General features: G+C 38.3%; 1 long non-coding RNA gene across 4 annotated transcripts in view; it reads right to left on the bottom strand.

The window, feature by feature from the left end:
* LOC141489200 (uncharacterized) overlaps window positions 1–14,525 on the bottom strand; it is a 45,995-nt gene that overhangs the window by 9,229 nt on the left and 22,241 nt on the right. For all 4 annotated transcript variants that reach the window (XR_012468940.1, XR_012468939.1, XR_012468941.1 and 1 more), the window contains one exon: window positions 222–307. This is a non-coding gene — a long non-coding RNA (uncharacterized LOC141489200). The remainder of the gene's footprint in view (window positions 1–221; window positions 308–14,525) is intronic.

Raw genomic sequence — 14,525 nt, 5'->3', positions numbered from 1 at the left:
TATCTCATTTGCTTAGTAAGAATTCCACAACACAGAAAACTACACAGAATTAGTAAGAAATTAATAATGATAACCAAGGGGACCTCAAACTAGATTTAAGTACAGATATCCATTTCCTTTAGGGACATGGGGGCAAGGGTGAGGGCAATTGTGTATAATGGATACCAAGCTCCCAGCATTTGAAGATATTTTGTCAGGGGAATGTCAAGAAGCATACTAACTTTTTTAAACTTTCTTTTTTCTTCCTTTCTTCTCCTCACCCTCCAATGGTTCTTTGGCTTGTTTGGCTTTGGTCTGTGTTGCATATCTGTAAGGTAGATCAAATTGTTTAAATTCTTCAGGGGGAAGAAGAGGGAGGCAGGAAGGAGAGAGAATCTGGGACTTTAAAAGAAAAAGGATGTTAAAATGAATGAAGCCTGTATTCACCACACTGATTAGTGATGAGGATTTTCTCCACTGTAGATTGATTCTCTGATGTACAGTAAGATTGGAACTTTATCCAAAAGGTTTCCAAAAGGATGATGTTTACACATCATTAGGAAAAAAAGAAAATATTCACAAGATAAACTAACATAAAAATTGTTATACCATCAAATTGGGGGGGAAATAAATATGTAAAAATCTTCACTTGGGGAAACCAAACCCCACAAAGTAATGGCTGAGGGCAGAACCCTCATTGAAAACATGTGGGCAAATTTCCATGACCTGATGCAAAGGGGAGTAAATAGAAGTAGAACACTGCAGAGTCCACCCTTAGCAGCTCTAGAATCCACATCAGTACTGAAGGACCCATGATGATAAAAGCCCAGCCCTTCCAGAGAAAGATCTCAAGGGGTCAAAATGCAGGTGGAAGCAGACTAATTTTTAAAAAGTGGGATGCAGAATGCAAGAATATGTTGTTAGAGGGATTGCATAAAGGATCGGAACAGACTCTCTTCTGCTTTGGCTGTAGTCCAAAAAGACCAGGATAACAGTTGTGACCAAATGGAATAGCATTCAAATTCTTTTTTTTTTTTTTTACTATTACATTTTACTCATTCTTTAGTGTTTTCTATTATTGTTGTTGTGTTATTATTTTTTTGGTAAATTTTTTAAAATTTACCCTTAAATACAAAATGGGGGGGAACAGTCATGTACACAGAAAAACCACAAAGGAGGATTCAACGTAAACAACAAATTTCCATTTCAAGTAAATTTATATAATAAGTATTACCCATTGTTTTCAAATCTACCCAGTTTTTCTCTGCTTCCTTGTTGGTTTTCTTTTGTTCTCTGCTTTGCATGTTTTACTTTATTTTTGTCCCTTTCCTCTTTCCTCACTGTAAAGACAATGAAGAGTAGATGCACTTATCCTTAAACATATGACTATACAGACTCTATATAAGATCATACAAAGGAAATGCTAGACTGAGAGCAAATAGTTCATCTGTACATTTCTGGATGACTGCTTACAAAAAGCCCATCTTTTGTGACCTGAAAGGATGTTAGAAAAAGTTATTTTTTACCTTTCTGTGTTGGTCTTGAGTTGACACAACCTATCTTGTATATTCTGTACTTTTTTGCTGACAGCTATGCACGTTATTTTGTCCTGAACATCTGGTATTATCATCCAAAATAACCTTACAAAGTAAGTATACTGAAATAATAAGCTATTGCAGTGCTGCCCAAGAATGAGCTAACTGTCCATGACTATTTTGGATGTGATTCCCTAAACCACATTTGCACAGAAAGCCTGTCCCTTGTCCCTCCCTAAAACTTCCCCAATTCTTCCCAGCCCACCCCCATTTTGTTGGCTTTCCCTTTAACCTAACTTCCATCTACATTTAACCCCATGCGATCCTTCCCTAGAGGTACAAGAAAGGGGAATGTACTCCTGAGTTCCAAAAGTACTCATTAGTTGTGGCTTGCTTCACCTTGGGGCCCACAGCAGCGACCTCCCTCCAGGAGGGGAGCTGAGAATAAGGAGTCAAGCCACTACTGCCTTATACCTCCAGCTCAATTTTATTACTGCTTAGCTATTACGTATATACTGTTAGGTCTTCCGGGGTAGAACAAAGAATAATGAGGGAATGGGGGTGCAAGCATTCTGTACATGCAGTGACTTGCATTACACGATAGGGGGGTACGTTAGGGAGGAGATGATAAGGCACAGCTGTGTCTAGTGCCCTTGGTCAGTGGGGGTGGAATGTCCAGCTCCCTAGGACTCCAGCTCACCTTATCTCTCAGGGCAGCATGCCAGCTCCTGAGACTGTCCAGGTGGCAGTTTCCTTGGAGGTGATTTGTATCATGGCTGCTAGAATAGCCTGTGTACCCACAATTAGTCTCTCTGATCAGTAAATAATTCCAAAAGACCTAGGATCTCATAGACAGCCATGTTCCTGGAGGTGGTTTTGCTTATGAGACCAAGTCAAGGGAACTTTTAGGGCTTAGGGTGGGAGGGGGGACAGGTGGGGTCCTCCTACCTATTCTGTACCTCTCATCAACATGTCACCAATATCAAATTGCTTGGCTCCTTCAGGGAAGGGAAAAGGAGGGAGAGAGAGAATCTGGGACCTTAAAAGAAGGTTAAAAATTGCTTCATACATCTGGGAAGAAAAAGAAAATATTCATAAAACTAACATGAAGATTGTTATTCTGTCGATTTGGTGGGGGAAGGGGAATAAAACCTAAAAATCTTCACTTAGGGGAAATCAAACCCCCACAAAGAAATGACTAAGGGTTATGGTCTTAACTGGACAGAATTCCATGACCTGATGCAAAAAGTAAGTAAGCAAAGCAGAACAAGAGAACACTGATGATGGCCTGTATTTGGCTCTACTCTTCTCAGCAGCTCAAGGATCTCCAGAGATAGACCTCATGGGGGCTGAATGGCCAGTTATTCAACTGCCTTTAGAGTCCTCAGCCTTCATGTCTCAGTTAGCCAGGAGGTAAGAAGTCAAGATTTTTCAAATGCAGGAAGACAAATGATTGGAAGGTTGGAAAATCTATCCTGCCCTTATGATGCTTAAAATCCAGGAAGAGATAACAATTCATCAGATAATATTGTATAAGGATGATAGTCTTTGAGGAGCAATTAGGTGTCTGAATATTGTGCAACTTTGTTTATGGACAAATATTCCTTTCTCTTCTAGGTTCAGGGTGGTCATCTGGGACAGATGGCCTCTACCTACAGAGTTATGGTAAATACTAGAGAATAAAATGTCATGTCTAACCTATATTTTCTATCATGTTATTTTAACCCTATGTTTTTCATATTTATAACCCTTTGACCCAATGATACCATTACTAGATCTATTTCCAAAGGTGATTAGGGGAAAAGGAAAAGAACCTAAATGTTCTAAAATGCAGTATTCTTTGTAATGGCAAAAAAAAGCCCAAAACTAGAAATTGTGAAGATGCCCATCACTGGGGAATGACTGAACATGTTGTATTCAATCATAAAAGAAAAACTGCTATAAGAAATAATAAAAACATGGAAAGACTTGCATGAAACAATGAAAAGTGAAATGAGTGGAATCAAGAGAATGTTGTATTCATTAACAAGTGTTTTTTAAAAAAAACAATTTTGAATGACTAAGTTATTCTATTATGCATAACCCTTTTACCCAAAAGGATCACATCTAGGTCCCTACCCCAAAAGAGATCAAAGAATAAGGAAAAGGTTTAACAGATGTGTGTGTCTATGTGTTTAATTTTAACACTTTGTAATGGCAAAAAACTGGAAACTTAAAGAGCAGGCACTAGTTTAAAATTGGCTGAACAAATTTTGATATATGAATAATGATGGAAGAGATAGCTTCAGAGAGACTGGGGAGGCTTTATATGAATTGATGCAGGGTGAGCTCTCATTCCAGAGGACCAATAATGGAGAATACTGCCCACCCCAAATGATGGGCTAAAGATTTAGAATGAGATACTTCTTTGGACATGCTTGATATGGGAAATTTGTTTCCTTTTTCTACTATTTTTTAAAATTCTTTTTTAACAAGGAAATGGGGTTAAGTGACTTGCCTAAGGTCACATAGCTAGGTAATTATTAAGTAAGTGTCTAAGGCTGGATGTGAACCCAGGTCCTCTTGACTCCAGGGCTGGTGCTTTATCCACTGCATTACCTAGCTGCCCCTATTGGTTTCCTTTTTTTTATTGGGGAGGGGGAAGGAAGAAAAACAAATTCTTGATTATTAAAATAAGTTTTATTTTAAAATTTTAACTAAAATTATTGAATTATAATTTAATTGTTAAAAGACAAACTCACTAATTAGAAAGGGGTAACAAAGTTATGATATATGAATGCTATGGAGTATTATTGTTCTATAAGAAATTATGAATGGTTGGACTTTAGAGAAGCATGGGAAGAATTATGTGAACTAATGCTGAGTAAGGGGAACAGAACCAAGATATCATTGTACACATTATCAATAACATTGTGAGATGATCAGCTACAATATATGCAGCTCCTCTTAGCAATTCAGTGAACAAGGACAACCTTGAGAGACCTGCTATGGGGAATGCTATCCACATCCAGAGAAAAATACCACAGAATCTGAATGCATACTATGATCACTTTTTAAACACAAAATGTCTAATATATAAATATTTTAAATAGAAATGTACATATAGAACTTTTACCAGATTGTTCACCACCATGAGTGAAAAGAGAAGGGGGGATGGTGGAAAAATGTGTAATTTGTAAATTTGAAAATGGACAAATGTGAAACTACCATAGAATGTAAATGGAAAAATAAAATTTCAGTTATAAAAGAGAAAGGGGTTACAAAAGAATGGTTCAAACCTGGCCCTGTTAAGTACAGGAATCCAAGAAAGTAAAAGGGAGAAACTCAAGCAAGCTTTATATATGTGACTAGGAGACATTTGCAGAGCTTTCTCAGCAAAAGATTCATTGAGCTCAAGAGGACTGAGCTCTGAGATAGAGAGAGAGAGAGAGAGAGAGAGAGAGAGAGAGAGAGAGAGAGAGGAGACATGATATCTTGATAAGCCCAGAACAGAAAGAACCAAGAAGATAGGAAGGATGGAAGCTTTTCTTGGGCACTTCTAACCCTGGCTCTCCATCCTAGACCAACAGTGGGTATTCCAATCCCTCCCCTGGATATATGGGCCAGATGTTATCTGAGGACATCTCTCCAGTTTTACTCTTCTGAGAATAAGTGGAAAGAACTGGCAGTGCTCTATCCCACAGAAACAATGCAGACTTGTAAACAACTTGATTAGAGGTTAAGAGAGACAAAGCGAGTTCACTGACTTACTTAGGGTCACACTAAGTATGTGTTAAATGTTTGAACCTGGATTTGAACTCAAGTGCTAAGTCCAAAGCCAGTGCTGTATCTACTGTCCACCTAGCTGCTCCCCAACAAGTTAAATTAATCTTAAACCCACAATAATTCTTAGATGCTTTGTTCCTTAATCTGTCCTCACAATCTGTCATTTTTGTCTCCCTTGTATTTCTTTCGATCGTTCTCCATTTCACAATGATGTTGCTCTGCTTTTCTCATTCCTTCTGCCAGGATACCCTCCAGCCAAGTCACTCTGCTTTGTACCAGTTACATATGTGGTTATATTTCCAATTCATTTTCTGCATTAGTTTCCAAATTACTTAGTTGTGTCTAATTCTTACTGACCCCATTTGTAATTTTCCTGGCAAAGATTTGCTGTTTCCTTCTTCAACTCGTTTTATGGATGAGGAAACTGGACTAAATAGAGTTAAATGACTTGCCCAGATTCAAAGTCTGAGGCCATATTTGAACTCATGAAGAGGAATCTTCCTGACTCCAGGGCAGATGCACTATATACCACATCACCTAGTAGAGTCTGAGGTTCTCCAAATTAAATTGAATATTTATACTTACCTGTTGATATACACCTCACATGGCTCCACTCTGGAAACTACCTATGACCTACCTGTAGTCAGGACAATGTTCTAAGACCCTTGTCTAAATGTAATCTCACAAAAAACTGAGGAGGGAGCCAAACCTGTCCCCAACTTTCTCCTTTGCCAGATAGTATAATAAAAGGCTTTCTAAAATGATTTCAGATTTGGGATTTATTTTGCACAGACCACCCCAGCCCCAACTTTCGCCCCAGGAGTTGGTGACATTCAAGAATATGGCTGCGAAGTCCACCCAGGAACAATGGGATCTCTTGGTACCATCCTTAGAAGGAGTTGTAAAAGTCATGCTATAGAATAATCATAACCTGCTCTTCCTGGGTAAGGACCACATCCTATAGAAATTCTGAGTGCAATAAAAGGGAAACTTTTCATTCCCTAACATGTAGGACTGCAAATATTTATCAATATTATTAGAAAGAGGGATATGTTGTTCTCCTGTGTCCAAGAGACAGGGTCCTCTTGCTGCCTAGTTTTCTCTAAAAGGTCTTTACATTGTGTGATAGGAACCCAAAGGTTTCTTTTGTTGCTTCTGAAGATGCCTCATACCAGTTCTCACATTGAAGACCAAAACATTGTGGAAAAATTTCAGAGGTCACTCAGTCTACCTGGACGTGAATTTTGTTGCCAAATCTCTGAAAACAGCTTGGGGAACTTTCCTTTGCAACCTCTTCCTCTTTGGAGTAAGTGGAGCATTTGGGATATTTTAGTTTTGTTTTTTGGCAAGGCAATGCCTAAAGTGACTTGCTCAAGGTCACACAGGTAAATTATTAAGTGTCTGATGTCAGATTTGAACTCAGGTCCTCCTAACTCCAGGGCAATACTCTATCCACTGCGCCATCTAGTTGCCCCAGCTATCTTCTTTTTTTTTAAACAAGCATCCATTTGTAACTCCCATCACCTAGTTGTCCCAAGGGACCAAGTTTGTCCTTAATCTTATTTCCTACTGCCCTAAAATGGGCACAGATGGTGGGAAAGGAAGGGAAGGGACTAAGCATTTGTAGTCACCTACAGTTCATCAGGAACTATGCCACTTCATCCTCACAATAACCCTCCATGTTGAGGAGAAGAGAGCGAGTCTGCTAACTGCCTCACTTAAATCCAATCTACTTGCAAGTCATGAATCACCTTCCCCAGGTCATAGTTTTTTTCATGACTGAAGGACAAACAACAACCATCTAAGTTAGCTGATGGTATTATTCCCATTTGACAGGTGAGGAAATTGAGCCAAACAGAGGTTAGGTAACTTGTAGAGAGACACAGCCAGTCATAGTCTGAGACCACATTTAAACTCAGGCTTTCCTGACTCCAGGTCGAGGACTCTTTCCATTGCTCTATAAACTGCCTCTAATTTCTAGATAATGGAAACTATTGAAGGAGTCTATCCTTCTATGAAGAAAGTGCAGCAAGACCAAATTTTCTGATTCTAAATTGATTCCATGATCTGCCAGCTCTTCCCAAAGCTCCCCCCCCACCAAAATACTATAAAAGCTAACCTTCAGGGGCAGCTAGGTGGCACAGTGGATAAAGCACCAGCTCTGGAGTCAGGAGTACCTGGTTCAAATGTGGCCTAAGACAGTTAGTAATTACCTAGCTGTATGGCCTTGGGCAAACCACTTAACCCCATTTGCCTTGTAAAAACCTAAAAAAAAAAAAAAAAAAAACAACTAACCTTCAGGAGTCCTAGTCATGTGGTCCTTACTTGCATGTCCCTTGGATACCAGGAATAACAGACTGAACAAAAAAGAGAATTTGGACCAACTAAGGTTTATTCTTCTAAGTTTTATTTAATATCAATTAGTTTTAATATTTTAGTATTTTTTCCTCCAGTAGGAGAATTTCACCTGCAGAGGCAAACATTCTCCAAATGAACAGTATACAAGATGTATATAGGCTTCAGGGGAGAAAAGCCAGGTAAAGGAATAGGACAAAAGATGATTAGTCAAGATCCCTGTATCTAGAGTTCAAGGCTGATATGGGGTTCAGATTTTCTTTCAGATTGAAGCATAACAGGGAGGAGGATGTGAGATTTGATTGTTTCTCAGAAGTCACACAACAGGATACTTCCTCTTTGGGGTTACATTTATTACTAACACCAAGGATGAATATAGACTCATATATGAACATGATGAATGGAGCTGCTCAAAATGGAAGCAGTTCTGTATCCAAGCTCATCCATAACTGATTTCTCCTGTCCAGGGCTTCCAATTCCCAGAGAAGATGTGATCTTTTTTATAGAGCAAAGGGAAGCATCATGGATGCTGGAGCAAGGAGACCCAAGGAGCTGCTGTCCAGGTGAGTGAGGTGAAAGTAGGTATATGAGAGCTGATTTTCTCTGTGTTGTGATGAAGTAAAAGCTAGATTTGGGGGGGGGGGGACAGCAAAATCTGCCTTGAAATCTTTTTCAGATATTTTTAGCTGATTTCCTGGGTCATTGGACTAATGAGCCTAAGGTTTTTACATTTTTTTCTCAGTTTTTTCATCATTAAAATGAAAGGGTTGGACTCCATGGCCTTTCAGCTTCTTCCAGAGATAATCTATGATCTTTTAAGAAGTCATTGTTTGGAATTTGGAAGCATGGGATTTTCTTGAAAGGGCAAGAAGGGGTAGACTTGCCAATGTGAGATTTTTCTTGGACCTTCAAGACAACAAACATTTATAAGTGCTATGTCTTGTGCAAAGTACCAGGAACAACAAACAATGCAACAGAAGTCCCCTGCTTTCAGGGAGTTCTGTCTGACAGACAACATGCCAACAACTATATAAGAAATCCAATATAGATGGGATAAATTAGAGCTGGTCAAGAGAGAAAAGTTAAAGAGGACTGGGAAAAGGCTGATTGTGGAAGGTGGACTCTAGGGAAGCTAGTGTGAGCATTCTAGGCAACAGGGATGGGGAGGAAAACCCAAATAAGTCAAGGGAGTACATAGTCCTGTTCCCTGAATAGAAAGGAGGCTTATATCATTGGATTATATGGGTGAAATAGATGAAAGAAGACTGGAAGAGTAGAAGGGTTGGTAATAAAGAGCACTAAAGAAACTCTAGAGATTTTATATTTGATCCTCTTTGTAAGTGGTGACATGGTCCAATGAGAGTTTAAGGAAGATGAACTTGACTGGGTGAAGGATTGACTGGACTGGGGAAATACTTGAAAGCAGCTAAATGCCTCAGGTGTGAGGTGACTGGGACTGAAATAATAAAGTAACAATGTTAGGAGAGAAGGGGGTATATGGGAGAGATTCACAAAGGAGGAATCAACAGGACTTTGCCACAGATTGAATAACAGAGAGGAGTGAGAATGTGTGAGAGTCATTTATAAGCCTGGACAACTAGAAATAAGGATGCCTTCAAGAGCATTAATAAAGGAAATTATTAGATCTGAAATTTAACAAAAGAATAAACAGGTAATTCTCTGAGCAAAATAACATTAACAGGAGCATGCAGCATGTCAATTAAGGGCCAGTGACTCACCTCCAAATCACTGATTTGGATTTAAGAAGTACAGAGAAAATAAAAGAGCAGGTAGAGAACACCCTGAGATTAAGGGCTTCATGACAGGCTACAATGCTGAGGAACAGGGAACAACTTGACTGGTTGGAGGTTTGGTAAGGGGTGCTACCAACAACAGGCCTTTCTTCACTCATGAGGCTAAGAAGCTCATTGCCTGAGTCCAGGGGCAAGATGGCAAGCTAGAAGCTTGGAGGTGGAAACTATAAGGCCCAACTCTCTTGGGTTTATACACAACCCCACAAGTCAGATTCATGCAAGATAGTGATGAGCAGGAGAGCTGGATTTTTAAACTTAACTCTGCCAACAATATCTGAATGAAATTCAAAGACAAAGAATCATGACTTATGTAGTTACAGGACAAAAACAGATGATGATTGTGGCCCTCTGTAATCCAAGAAGACGATGACATCAAGAGAATAATGACAAGAGATTTCCAATGTATTGATTAAAGTGAAAGGAATGTTGTGCAAAAATGTCTTTCTCACTGCCTCTTCCAGTCATTGTAACCCAGTGACCTGCCAGTATAAGAAACAGGACCTGTGATGTTGGTCTGGACACACTGGGAGACTTTGGCCTCTCGGATGTCAATGAAGCTCCAAGGTATTGCAGCACCACCGAACAGAGCATCAGGGTGGTATTTTTATGGCAAGAAACTTGTAAACATGTAAAGCTAACCTCTCTCAATGGTCTCATCTTCAGAGCATCACCAATTAGATGAAGAACATTTGGCTACCTTAAGAGAGTCATAGTTAAAGGACAAAATCAATGACTTTCAAATAGAAACAAGAAAAATGAAGCAGGATCAATTCAATCTTCATAGAGATTGGTAGAAAGTTAATGAGTTTCAGTTTGGATATGGTAGAAGGGAGAAGCAGGGAAGAGTGGTGCCACTTAAGTCTAGAGAGAAGGGTTAACAATGATGTCAAAGACTGTAAAGGAAAGGCAAGAAGGATGAGAATTAAGAAATGTCTGTCAAATTTAGTGATTTCATGATTATTGCTAATTTTGGAGAAAAAAGTTGGATAATGACACTAGAAGCTAAACTCTAGAGAATTTTCAAAGAAAACATGGGAAGAGAATTGGAGATACCAGGTATAAATGGCAAAGTCTAGTTGTTTTGCCATGAAGTGGAAGAAAGATATTGGACAATATCTAGAGATGCATAGATCAAGTGAGAGTATAGAAAGAAATAGCTTTACTTGTGGCAAAGGAAAGGCATCATTAGCATGGGAGAGTTAGTGAAAAATAGGGTTATCTGAGAAGAAATATAAGAGGAGATGGTATGATGTAATGTAATAATTTGCACACATGAGTGAATGTTCTTTAACAGACAGAAGGATGATTTTTTTAAACTGATACTGGGGGTTAAAAGGGGAAAAAATGCATCTGATTTATGTGAGAGGAAGAGGATAAATAAGTTCCTGATAAATGTCCAGTTTTTTCAGTGAAATAAGAGTTCAAGTTCTCAGGTGAGAAGGGGAGGAGAGGGTAAAAAATAAATCATAACAGAAGGTTGGAGAGGATTGAAAAGATTTAGAAAAGCTGTTGGGGTGAGTTACATAAGGAATCAGAGAGATGTCAAATGATAGTGAAGACACAGCTGAGATTTGTAGGGTACCCAGGCAGTCTGGTTTCATGATTTTCTTTCAATTCAACAACACATAAGGAATGAATGCTTCTACTTTAATTGGAAGTCATCCTAAAATCAACCCATGACCCTTTCCTTATCTCTGTGGCTCAACTTCCATCCTATTCTTGGAGAATCATTGGCTAAGTTTATGTAGATGACTATTACTTTGACTTGGGGAGTGCATGATAGAGAGATCTCAAGTAGGAAATCCTTCAGGAGGAAACCTCTGTGATCTTAAGTATTGGGTCTAGTCAGGTTCAATATGGATTAGAACCTGACAAAGGTGACTACTTAGCAGTGATTGAGTACAAGAAAAAGACAGAAACAGAGCTAAGGCGAGAACATGCATCTGACAATTAGGAGAGAGCCCAGAATGCAAGGAATGAGGTAGAAGCGGGGGGGGGGGTCTGGTATCAGCTCTAGGCACAGTCAATAAACAATAAGCATCTTCTGTGTTCTACCTTGCCTCCATGCTAAGCCCTGAGCAGACAAAGGAAGACAAAAAACAGTCCTTACTGGCACTGAGCTCATAATTTATTATATGAAGATAGAGATGATTTAAGAAGAAACATAAACCTCACTCTATTCAAAAGGATAGTGTTTATCAAAGGAAATACATTTAGTTCAACATAAAAGAATATAAGGAGTAAAAGTAAATAATTTATTTAAGGAAAGCAGAATTCAGGAGGAAATAGTCAAAAATCAAAATAATAATAATGATTAAAAAAACAATAGCTAGCATTTAAACAGCACCTGCTTTGTGGTTTGCACTGTATAAATATTATCTCATTTGATCCTTATGAGAAGCCTAGGAGATAGGTGCTATTTTTATGCCCATTTTAGAGATGTTGAAACTGAAGTTAACAGAGGTGGTATGAGTTGCCCAAGGTCACTATATTAGAAATTTCTAAGGTGGCACTGGAACTCAGGTCTTCCAGACTCAAGCCTCAGCATTTTATCCACTGCACCACCAGTTGTATTATGATTTTTGTACAAAATATTGCCAAAATGCTCACATATGAATGAGATAGAAAATGGTAAAATTGTACAAGCTTTTGGGCTGATGGATTGGAATGCATTTCTTTTAGCTCCCTAGCCAGTCAACAAATGATTTACTAGTTACTCTTTAAAAGAGTTATTTTTTATTGATTCATGACAGTGTATTAAATGGTGATTGAGCTTGAGGATCAATTGCACATATTGCTTTGGGGTTCTTTTTAAACAATTTTTATATATTATAAAACAAGCTTTTTAAGGATAGAATTTCTTCAGACATAACTATCTTTTGGAGGAGAGGGTTGTTTTGTGAGGCAATGGTCTTATCCAGGCTCATATAGGTAAGTATCAAGTATCTGAGGCTGGATTTGAACTCAGTATTCATGACTCCAGGGCACTAGTGCTCTATCTACTGTGCAAAAACTATCTTTTTTCTTGTTGTTCAGTAATGTTTTTGTGTGTGTCCAACTATTCATGACTCTATTTGAATTTTGACTTGTTTGTTTTTGTTTTTGGCAAAGATGCTATAGTAATTTACCATCTCCTTCTCCAGATGATTGTACTAAATGAGGAAAATGAGGCCAATGAGGTTAATTGACTTGCTTAGGATCAAACAGTTAGTAAGTATCTGAAGCAGTATTTCAACTCAGATCTTTCTAACACCAGGCCCAGGGCTCTATCTATTGAGTCAACTAAGTTGCCCACTGACAAAAGAGACTACACTAAAACTTTGCTAAATGTATTACTAATTACTAAATGACTAAAGTCAACCAATTCCTTGTAGAAACTGCCAGATAGAAGGAGAATAACATAAGTGGACTATCAGTTCAAATGTGAAAATAACTTTAGCATTGCAATGGTCCATGATGGTTCCATAATAGCCTCTACTGCTACATGCCTAGAGGGACCATGGTTTTCACAAAGCTGACATATCTGTTATAAGAATGCACACTTGATCTAATGATTATAGCTTTAATGAGAAACTATTTTAAGGTATCCCAAAAATGAGAGAACTCACATAACCCAATGAGGGTCTATTTAAGCCCATGGGAAGGGAAGGTGTGTTCAGGGAACCCACTTCTGGTGTGAGGGCTCCTTTCTAACCCTAACCCAACTCTTACCTGTGGCTTCAAGAAGTTGTTCAGTGGCCACACCCTAGTAAACCATTTCAGCAGATGGACTAAATAAATTTGATATATATTGAGGGATCTCAAACTGTCTAGAGAGTTAAGGGAGTGTTTATCCCAAATATGTGAAGACTTCCCCTGTTGGAATGGGAAGATGAGAACAATTTGTTTCAATAGTCATGAAGGCAGCTGAAGCACTTAGAGCTTAGCTAGATATCTAAAATGCCAAGATTATTCAGTATGTCTTGAGCCATTACCGGTTGTCTTGGCTTTGTTTTGTCACCAGACTATGACAAAGAGAGAGTGAGGCCAATAACTGTGAAACTCCAATTTATGCATAAATCAAAAGTATGGTCTATATACCATTTTACCATTTTTCTCAAAAGTTTTGTGGCAACATATACTGGTACCAAAATGAAGTAGAAATGGGTACTAGATTTAGATATAAAAAGTGACACCATAAGCCAATTAGAAGAGCAAGAAATCGTTTACCTGTCAGATCTACAGAGAAAAGAACTTATAACCAAACAAGAGATAGGAAACATATATACAAGATGGATAATTTTGATTACATTAAATTTAAAAGGTTTTGCACAAACACAATGCAACTAAAATTAGAATGAAGGCAGAAAATTGGGAGAATTTTTACAGCTAGTGTTTCTAATAAAGGAATCATTTCCAAAATATCTGGAGAATTGAGTCAAATTTATCAGCTGATAAATGGTCAAAGGATATGAATAAGCTTTTTTCAGAAGAATCAAAGTGATATATAAAATTGACATATAGAATCATATAAAAATGCTCTAAATCACTATTTATTGTTTTTTTGCAAGGCAGTGGGGTTAAGTGACTTGCTCAGAGTAATTATTAAGTGTCTGAAGACAGATTTGAACTCAGGTCCTCCTGACTCCAGGGCCAGTGGTCTATCCACTGCACCACCTAGCTGGCCCCTAAATCACTATTGATTAGAGAGACACAAATTACAAGTTTGAGGCATAGCCTCATACTGATCAGATTGTCCAATATGACAGAAAAGGGAAATGATGAATGTTGGAAAGGATGTAGGAAAACTGGGACACAAATGCCCTTTTGGTGAAGTTGTGAACTGATTCAACTATTCTAGAGAGCAATTTTGAACAATATTCAAAGAGTAGTAAAACTGCACATACCCTTTCATCCAGCAATACCACTAAGTCTGTATTCCAAAGAGATCATAAAAAAAGGGGGAAAGACCCTTACATGCAAAAATATTTATTGTAGCTCTTTTTGTAGTGACAAAAAAGTAGAAATTGAGGGGATGCTCAGCCATTGGAGATTGACTAAAGAAGCTGTGATATATGAATGTAATGGAATATTACTG

Source organism: Macrotis lagotis, chromosome 5 (assembly GCF_037893015.1).
Source record: "Macrotis lagotis isolate mMagLag1 chromosome 5, bilby.v1.9.chrom.fasta, whole genome shotgun sequence".
NCBI classification, from domain to species: domain Eukaryota; kingdom Metazoa; phylum Chordata; class Mammalia; order Peramelemorphia; family Peramelidae; genus Macrotis; species Macrotis lagotis.
This window is presented reverse-complemented; position numbering and strand designations above follow the sequence as displayed.